General features: G+C 41.1%; 1 long non-coding RNA gene across 1 annotated transcript; it reads right to left on the reverse strand.

Moving 5' to 3' along the window:
* Positions 1-1,517: 1,517 nt before the first annotated feature.
* LOC140519812 (uncharacterized) lies at positions 1,518-4,769 on the reverse strand. The gene is made up of 3 exons (XR_011972290.1): positions 4,728-4,769; positions 2,326-2,525; positions 1,518-2,228 (listed from the first exon to the last, which is right to left on the reverse strand). It is a non-coding gene; the product is annotated as an uncharacterized lncRNA (long non-coding RNA).
* Between the last annotated feature and the right edge of the window lie 5,541 nt (positions 4,770-10,310).

The following is a 10,310-nucleotide window of genomic DNA, read 5'->3' on the forward strand; positions in this document are numbered from 1 at the left end:
TACACTTTGGTGGCCTTTACTTCAAAGGAGGAGAGGAAGAAGTGATATCTGAATGTCTGCCAAGTTTATGGTGATATAGAGTATAACCACTAGAGAAGAATAAAACTCAGCTCAACAGATGAGCATCTCTCCACACTTTAATGCAGTAGAAAGATCACTGGATTTGGAGATAAGAGCACGGGATCAAATCCTGCCTTTGCTACTGAAGGTCTACGTGACTTGGGGTAAGTCACTTCCACTCTCTCAACCTCTGTTTCCTCATTTGTTCAGAAGAAATTGGACAAGAAGGCCTTTAAATTCTCTTCCAGATCTAAATAAATGCTCTCATGATCATTATTTCCACTGACAATTTCTCCTCTGAACTCAGACAGAAACGGGACATAGAAAGATCATTAATTTAAAGCACAAAGAGAATTTAGAGATTAACTAGCCCAGAGATGTCAAACTCAGATAGAAATGAGAGACGTCAGTCCATGTATAAGAATCCCAGTGGGCAACATGCTCACTTAGTTTTAAAATGTAATAGTATCTGTGTTTTATCATATTTTTATTAATTTTTTAAAATATTTCCCAGTAACATTTTAATCTCTGCTTCCAGCCACATTGAGAAATGTTGTTGGGCTACATGTGGGCTACAGGCCACACATTTGTTACCTGTGACCTAATCCAACCCCCTTTATTTTATTTTGTGTCACCAGTACTCAGCATATACCTTGGCACATAAATAAGGACTTAATAAATGGTCATTCATGTAGACATTTTGTACATGAAGGAACTGAGGCCCAGAGATGTTAAACAAACCAGAATGAGAGTACAAGCCCTCTGACTGCAAAGTCAGTGCTCTGGATAATACTGAGTAATGCACTCAGGATTGGCAAGGAGGATGTTAGACTTTGGTGCCCCAAGCAGTTAAATGGAAGAATTGTTGTATATGAGGATTTGACTGTGTCTCACATCATATTTTGTTGTGTTTTATTTTTCCTCTAGTTTACTAGTAACATTTTTTTTAAAACCCTTGTTTACAGTGGGATTCAATTCAACAAATATTTATTAATAATAGCATTTACCTGACATTTTATGTTTCAAGGCACTTTATAAATATTATGTCATTTGACCCTCACAGCAACCTTCAGAGATAGGTATTATTATTAGTATCCCTATTTTACTGATTCAGAAACTGAGGCAGATAGCAGTTAAGTGACTTATCCAGAGGTACACAGGTAGCAAGCATCTGAAGTGGAATTTAAACTCAGGTCTTCTGGATTCCAGATCCAGGGTTCTACCCTTTAGACCACGTAGCTAACAGTTGTTAACCACCAACTGTGTATAGAGCTCTTCATTAGTGCAGCATTCTATCTGGACTCACTCTCCCAAACAGTATTAGACTTGGTCCCCAGAAGGTGGCATCTCCCGTAAGGGCTGTGATTTCTATCACTGTCAAGCTTCCATCTGGTGTGCTCCCAAATAGCAATTAATGGGTTGACGTCTCTCCAATAATAACCAGCTGACGTCAGTTAGTTTTTTACAAAAGGAATTTATTGAGAAGGTAATAATGATCATGGATGACATTTATAGCATGCTTACATATGTGTCAGACAGTGTGCTAAGCACTTTACCATTATTATCTCATTTGATCCTTACAACAAACCCTGAGAGGTAGGTGCTATTTTTAGACCCATTTTATAGATGAGGAAACTGAAGCAAAAAGAGGTTAGATAACTTGTCCAGGGTCACACAACTAGTAAGCATAGTAAGTTATAGGAAAACCAGTAAGTGTAAAACCCTCTTTCTCAAACCAGGAGGAACGCGCGCGCACACACACACACACACACACACACACACACACACACACACAGTCCCTGGGGAGAGTGCTTTGAAATTTAATGTACAAAGGTGGTAAGATGTATGTGTACAGAACATGTGGAAAGTAGGAGTATTTCAATATTCCTGGGCCTGAGAGTCCTTTTTTTTCCTTCACAAAATCCCACCAAGTTTGCTTCCAGGGATGATGTCTTCAAATGGTAAATCTCTCCCTTGTCAAACTAGGTTACCTGCTTGCAAGACTCAGTGTCTCAGGTGACAGGTCAGTCCTTTGATGGTCTGGGTAAAGGTTATTTGGCTGCTGCTACTAACTTTGCAAGGCCAGTTAGCGAGACCTCAGGTGGCTTTGAAAGATCTCCCCGTCTCCATGGGCACCTGGGCACTCCCATCTCAGAATTCTCATTCACCTGAGATCAGGAGAGAAACAGCACAAAAGAAACATGTACAATGTCCTTAGGGACACATGGCAGCCAGGTTGGGAGATAAGGTAACCCCTGTCCTCACCTGATGGCTCATACCAATCCTCCTTGCTTGAAAGCCTCCAGGGAAGAGAAGTTGTCTGCTCAGTGAAGACACACTTGGTTCTGCCTCAGCCTCTCCTGTATCCTTGTTTCTTCTAGCTCCTCAGTCACTCAGAAGACTCCTTCAGGTCACAGCACCAGCTTCTCAATCACTCATGGCCCAAAGAAAAATCACCAGCCTCCCTATGATAGATTAGCAGCAAGTAACAACACTGAAATTGCTCAGAACAACCTACCATGATTAGCTAATCCATATACACTGGGCTCTCATTGGCTTAATTCCCCATTATATCAGGTACTGAGATATTTTAGCTAAATGTTACAGACCTAATGGAGTTTAGGGTCTGGTAGTTATCACATGAGAAGATAACTATGATATAAATCAAGTGTATATTGAGAGCCAGCATAATGTAGCAGACAGGACACTAGTCTTGGAATCAGGATGACCTGGGTGAAAACTCTGCCTCATATATTAGCTGTGTGATCCTGGGCAAGTCACTTAACCTCTGTTTGCCTCATTTTCTTCATCCATAAAATGAAAGTGTTGAATCTTTACAAGCTGATGTCTTCTAAGGTCATTTCCTGTTCTATATCTGTAATTCTATGATCCTTTGATCCAGTGATCTATTTTCTTATGATCTATCAAAAAGTATTATCCTGAGGTCAGAGAAGAGAAAGGCTATTGTAAAGGAAGTAGCATTTTATTTGGATTTTAAAGAAAAAGACAGCTAGGTATCATAGTGGATAGAGTGTTGGACCTCATCTTCATGAGTTCAAATCTGGCCTCAGATATTTACTAGCTGTATGACCCTGAGAACGTCACTTAACTCCGTCTGCCTCAGTTTCCTCATCTGTAAAACAAGCTGGAGATGTAAATGGCAAACCACTCCAGTATCTCTGCCAACAAAACCTCAAATGGGGTCACCAAGAGTTGTACACAACTGAACCACAACAAGAAGGAATCCAATAGGTAAAAATTGAGGAGAGCATTAAAGATATATGGAATAGTATGAGCAAACCACAGAGGTATAGGTCATGTACCACAAACAGTTCAATTTAATCAGAGCCTACAGTACATAGAAGAAAGCAATTTGAGATAAAATTGGAAAGGTAGGATACCACAAAACTGTAGAGGGCCTTGAATGGTTGGCAAAGACATTTTAACTTTACTCCATAGGTAATAAGGGTGATTTTGTTGTTGTTAGCAGGTGTGAACAGATCTACACATAGACAAGATTAGTCTGGTATCAGTATAAAGTATAAATATTGAAGGGAAGAGAGTGAAGACATTTGATTTCATAGTTAGTCTGGGAAAGTGGCAATGAAGCTTTGCCCTGGCATAGTGGCAATGGGAATAGAGAGGAAGGAGAGAGATATGAGAGATTTTATGGAATTAATGAAAAAAAGAATTTTATCCTTACATAGGCTAGGAGGACTGTGGAATTTTGGACTGTGGTATCCAAAGTAGGAGATCTGGGGAAGTCAGAAAACCTTCACAGAGAATGAACTGGGGCTTCACTGTGAGTGATATTCCCCTTTCCATTTGGGACTTTTCTGGCCAAGAAAAAGAAAATGTCCTCTTGGCCCAAATATACATTCTTATGTTGCCAAATTCCACCTCTATCCACCATCCCTCCCCAAATCCTTCATTGTCCCTGATTCTTGCTGTGTCTCAGAGTGAAATTCTCTCTTTATCATCTTCCTGTGCAAGCAAAAGTGGTAGCTCCTAAATAATCCCTTAAAGGTGGGCTATTTTTATTACTAAAACAGAGGTCACAGGAGACAGAAGTACCTTGCCTAGACTTCAGTCCAAGAACTCTAAAGCATGAGGAGTCACTACAAATCCTTCATTATAAGTGATAAATCAAATAATTGTAGTGAGGAAATGGAATGTAGCTTTCCATAGAGCTGGGCATGTAGTCTGGCTTCTTTCTGTGGATATATGTGCTCTGGAATTTTGCTAAGGGATGTGGGTGACTGAGCAACTCTAGATAAATCCACTGTCCCCTACACTGAAGTGAGTGGCATAAAAGATGACTGGTTCTGGAGTCAAGAGGAGCCTCTCTGTAGGGTATCAGAGCTGTAAAAAGAAACTACCTCTTTGGGGGTAGCATGTATAGCAAGCATGCTCTGACTCATCATCTCACAACCTACGTCTCCCCCTCAGGGATCTAGGGATACCCTGAGGGGTTAGAGGTGTTTTCTTCTCTAGATGTGGTATGACTTTCAGATAAATCCTTGTCTCAGCTATAGCTAAGCTGGGTCCTGAAAGATGCTCCTTAATGTTGGGTTGCCTTCCAAATCTGGCATAAAATGGACTGTGAGCTCCCTGGATTCTCCACATTCCTCAGTATCCCAGACACCTGGATGGCTTATTCTTCTGACCTTTTAAAACTCACAAGGTTAGACCCTCCAGTTCTTCCACCTGAAATGAAATAACAAACACTGAGACAGAGCAATAAATCTCGTTTTCATAAGGCTACATGCTAGCCTCAAAGGGAGAGAACCTAAGACCTTTCCCCTTAATAGAACTTTATTGGACACTATCAGTCAGGCAGTCAATAAATATTTATTAAATAACTACTAAGTACCAGATGCTGTCTTAAGCGCTAAGGATTCAAAGAAAGACAAAGGATATTCCCTGCTCTCAAGAACCTCACAGTTTAGTAGATTCCATCACTGAAAGTCAAACCAGGAACTGAGATCCACCAAGAAAGAGCGCCCAGAGAGAAAGACTTTGGCTCTGTTTAGCTAGTGCTCCCTCATCTCCCTTCTTACCCTCCCCACAGTTGCAGCTATGCAGCTCAATGGAAAGGCTTCTGTTCACCACTTTGTTAGCAGACCAAGACAGTTACAGGATGTCTATGCATGCTCCAAAGTCTCTCCAAGGCAATATTATTAAACATCATTTCAACTCTCCCAGAAGCAGCTCCTCAGTCTCTTCCATGAGGTCAGGGTGGAGAGGAGGCCTATATCGATGGTACTTTGCATATGTACTGATCCTCATTATGTAAGTATAATTATCATAGGCCTGGGTGAATCATGTCTTAGATACCAGCTGTGCAACCCAGAGCAAGTCACTTAACTTATCTTAGATTGTTCACACAGTTTGAAAGAGTCAATAGTTAAACATTTCTTTGTTGTTGTTCAGCCATATCTGATCATCTTCAGGACTTTCTTGGCAAAGATAAATGATAAATGGAGTGGTTTGCCATTCCTTCTCCAGTTCATTTTGCAGATGAGGAAGCTGAGACAAACAGGGTTAAATGACTTGCCCAGGGTCACACAGCTAGTAAGTGTCCGAGGTCAGATTTGAACTCAGGAAGATGAATCTTCCTGACTCCAGGTCTGGCACTCTATGCACTGTGCTACCTAGCTGCCCAAACATTTCTTAAGCACCTGCTATGTGCTGTAAGTCATTGATTGTACTAATGGCTAGAAATACAAAGAAAGAAAAAAACAGTTCTTGTCCTCAAGGAGCTTACAATCTGACAAGGAAAGACCACACACACACACACACACACACACACACACACACACACACACAAATGCTGAAAAGGGAAGGGGCGTGATGTAGGGGAATCCAGGAGCAGAAAATAATGAGATGGCTACCCTGGGAGCCCTTTCTTAAATAGAGGAAGTAGGCAGACTCCACTGTCTACTCTCCACGCTCTGCAGTTAGAGGGAAAGAGGAACCCCAGAGGCTGAGTGTACAAAGGAGGTTTAAAGGTTGATTCCATCTTTTCAGAATAATGAGATTCCCAAGAAGCACAAGAGTGCAGCCCAGTGAGAAATGAGATGGCTTCCCTGCCACAGTCCTGTCTCCATGCCCTTCAAGACCCCCAGCACTATCATCCCACCTCTTCTAGAAATCCTTTGTGGATCAACGTTGATAGGTTTCCCTCATTCTTGACACATTTGAGACAGCACAGTAGTATAGTGGATAGAATACTGGCCCTGGAGTCAGGAAGACCTGAGTTCAAATCCTGCCTCTGACTCCTACTAGCTATGTGCCCATGATAGCCTCTAAAATTTCTTCTGGCTCAAAATCTACGTTCCTATGATCAGCATGAAACTTGTGTCTACTCTCATCACACTCCATCAATATAATACATTTTGCCCAACATGGATACAATGTAGTGTTTCAGGCCTCAGTTCAATGACTATAATGTCATTTGCAAAGAGGAGCATTCGGAAAAACACTGGTGGTGGGCAACTAGATGGCACAGTAGATAGAATGCCAGGTCTGCTGTCAGGAAGATTCATCTTCCTGAGTTGAAATCTGGCTTACCAGCTGTGTGACCCTGAGCAAGTCACTTCACCCTGTTTGTCTCAGTTTAATCATCTCTAAAATAAGCTGGAGAAGGAAATGGCAAATCACTCCAGAATCTTTGCTAAGGAAATCCCAGATGGGGTCATGAAGAGTCAGACGTGACTGAAAAACTACTGAATGATAACAGTATGAGTGGTTGTAGTTATGGCACCGACAGGAGAGGCCCGACAAGAGAAGCTTCTGCAGTTGACAGAAAGCCCAAACTTGTCTAGTTGATCAAACAAGGCCAGTCAAAAGGGAAAATAACTAATTAGCAGCCATGCAAAAACTGCTTCTTATTGCTCTGAAGCTTAACTACCTGTAGTGCACTTGTAAATTGTTTCCCATTCCGTTCTCATTGTTCTGTTGATATATGCTGTCATTTTTATGGGTTATCAGTGCTTTCCCTAGGAGCAAACTTCTTGTCCCATTGAAAAAAAAAAACCAAAAAAACAAAACCATGGTATGATACAAAGTCTTCCTCCTCAGTAAAATCCATAATAATATAAGAGATCAGTTTTATTATCCACCTAGGAAAACAAAGTGAATTTTTAAACATTATAATAGCTAACATCTATATAGCACTTACTATGTGTGAGGGCACTGTGCTAAGTGCTTTACAATTATTTGATCCTCATGATAATCCTGGGAGGTTTTTAAATTTTATTTTGTTGTTCAGTCATTTTTAAGTTGTCTGAAGTCAGATTTGAATTCAGGAAGTTGAGTCTTCCTCTAATTCTAGGCCCAGTACTTTATCTGATGCACGACATAGCACAATAACCTCTTAAAGGGGAAAGTGGCACATACTAACAGTCACATTCTGTAGGGTTATTTGGTTTATTTGGTTTTCAGTTGTCCCAAATAACTCTGGCTCACTCTCTCAGAGACAGGCCAGAGAGATCTCCCATTAAGTCCCTGAGTTGTTTAAGGGTATCTCATCTAATGCTATTAACTCAAGTTCCCATCAGCCCTATCCCTCCCACAGTTAGGTGTTAGTAACCAGCACCTCAGTTCCACTTAGCCACTTAACATCAATTAACATTTAAAAAGGAATACTTATTTCAAAGATAAAATAATAATTAGAGTACAAATATTCCCTCTCCCCCCACCCAATATCTCCTGGACACACTTTCCCCTATAACTTGATCTCTGGGATGAGCAGACTCACAATTAGCACAGTTTTTACTTAACATGAGTTCCTACAAGTTCACGTTTCAACTACTACTGGTCTGGATCCTGAAGATCACTTCTTGCTTCTTGAGGCATTGCTACTTACTTGGCTGCAAAATCTGGCAAAGACCCTGACCTTTAGTTCAGAGTCCCCAATCCTTTTACCTAAAATTGAAAAGAATAAATGCAGAGGCCAAGTACTAAATCTCCTTTTCACAGGGTCATATTTCAGCCTCACAAGGGAATGCCCAAGGTCTCAACACTTATATCATTGTAAAAATGTTTCATACTAATGTTCCTCAAGTGATACTATTTGATAGCTAGTTCTGGGATGTCATGATGAGAGGTATGAAAATTGCAGATGACCCACAGGGTGATGGGAGGATTATGGTAGACCTAAGTACATTGCAACGTGGTTACAATGATAACTTGCTTGCACAACATTATCAGGGATATGTACAAGTGGAAAAAGAGGTCATGTAGTGATAATGAGAGAAATTCAATGGACATCCTGGTACCAGTGAACAAGCAGACCTTGATACCCTGGAAATAATTAAAGATCAAGAAAAAAGAAACACTTGGAGGCCATTGGGTAGTTCCTTTGCGGGATATGTATGGTACAGCAAGGACAAGAATACCATAGAATAAGAGAGGCTAGGATATGGTTGAAGGAAACATTCTCCCTAAGGTCATGGTAGGATACAGTGTAAATAAGTTCAAACACTCGTCCATTTGTTTAACAATATAACAAAGTCTTCTATTCCTTCCTCCAGGAGAGTTGATGTTAGTGTGTCAGTCCTCAAGACAAGATCCTTTGTATTTTAATCCTACTAACAGAATAGGGGATAGGGACCCTTAGTCTCTCTCCTTTCTTTGCCTTTCAGCATAGGGTATATGGAAGCATCTCCTTCCAGGGAAGGAAGTTTTGCAATTGCCTTTGCAAGCTTTGTCTCTGAAAGTAAGGTTGTGATTGCAATATGGAAAAGAAAGCAATACTGAAAAACTTAAGAACTCTAATCAATGCAATAAGGAAGTACAGAATGAGGTATATGCTATCAGACATGGCCAGTGTGTTGGTTTTATTTTAATCCAACTTTTGTTATAACAGAGAGTTGGGGTGTGTGTGTGTGTGTGTGTGTGTGTGTGTGTGTGTGAAGAATCATTGAAAAATTATATTAATACAAAAAAATAAATAAAACAGAGATACATAGATTACATGAAAAAGATTTCTACAACCCACCTATGAAAAGAAAGGTGCTGAAAGATTATAGACTCAATGATCCTGGGTAGAGGAAACAAAATCTGACATGGGCTTAGTCTCCTAACCTTTCAAAACATAAACAGTTAGAGTCTCCAATTCCTTCACCTAAAATGAAAAAGAATAAATGAAGAGGTCAAGTACTAAATTACATTTTACAGGGCCATATTTCAGTAGGGAGTACCCAAGATTTCAACCCTTATGTCATGGTAAAAATATTTTTAACACATATTCTTCAACTTGTCAGCAAGCTTGACAATTAAATGGGCATTGTATGGCTGGGGAGCATCACCCAATATGGTCTCTCATTCATACCCCCACCACCCAATGTGACCAGAGGTTCAAATTCTGATTCCAAATTCCTAGACATATAGTGGAGCCTTTGCAAATTTGGTAGGGATGGGGGTGGGGAGGGGAGACAACATGTCCATAAGGGGCTCCTTCTTCAAGCAGAGGTAGCAAGTTTTAGGAGTTCAACCCTGCTCCTCTGGCCACTGAGGAATTGGACTATGTAACAAAAACCTCGTTCATAAATAACACTTTTCTACTCCCACATCCCTTCCTTCTTTTGACCCCCTCCACTCCTCACCCCTACTCCCACCCCACATCCCTTCCCTTCCTCTACCCCAATCACACAGCTGCCTTGTTCTCCTGGGGGACTTTGTCCAAGAGACTCCCTTCCCCTCCCCCAATTTCCCTGCTTCAGTGTTGACAAATCCCACTAATTCTCCTTGAGCCTACAAACTGGTGAATACCAGGAAAGGGAGAGGAAGTTAGGGGAATGAGGAGTATTCAACTTGTTACAAAGCATATCTCAGGCCACACAGATCTCCATGCTTGTGTCTATGTTTGGGTCTGCTCAGACTAGAAGCAACCCTAAAATGACCATTATCACCCTGGGCACTCGATGCTCAATCAATTAAGTCTTTGTCCTTGGGTCCATTCTCTACCACCATTTCCTTTCCCCCTTGGAGAAGTCAAATGTTCTTTATGTGTTTGCCTTGAGTCCTTTGGGGGCAGGGAGGAGTGACTGAAGCCGGAAGTCACCCAGATTTCCTTGCATCTAATAGCACAGATTGGGCTGGAACCCCATGACCTGACATAATCTTTAAATCCTGCTTTGGCCCATGGCCCATGAGGATACAAAGGAGAGTGAATAATGCCTCTCAGCCTGTCAGCAGTAATATGTTCTGGGGAGTGGAGGCAGAGAAAGGGGCACCTGTATCTG

Source organism: Notamacropus eugenii, chromosome 1, assembly GCF_028372415.1.
Source record: "Notamacropus eugenii isolate mMacEug1 chromosome 1, mMacEug1.pri_v2, whole genome shotgun sequence".
NCBI lineage: Eukaryota > Metazoa > Chordata > Mammalia > Diprotodontia > Macropodidae > Notamacropus > Notamacropus eugenii.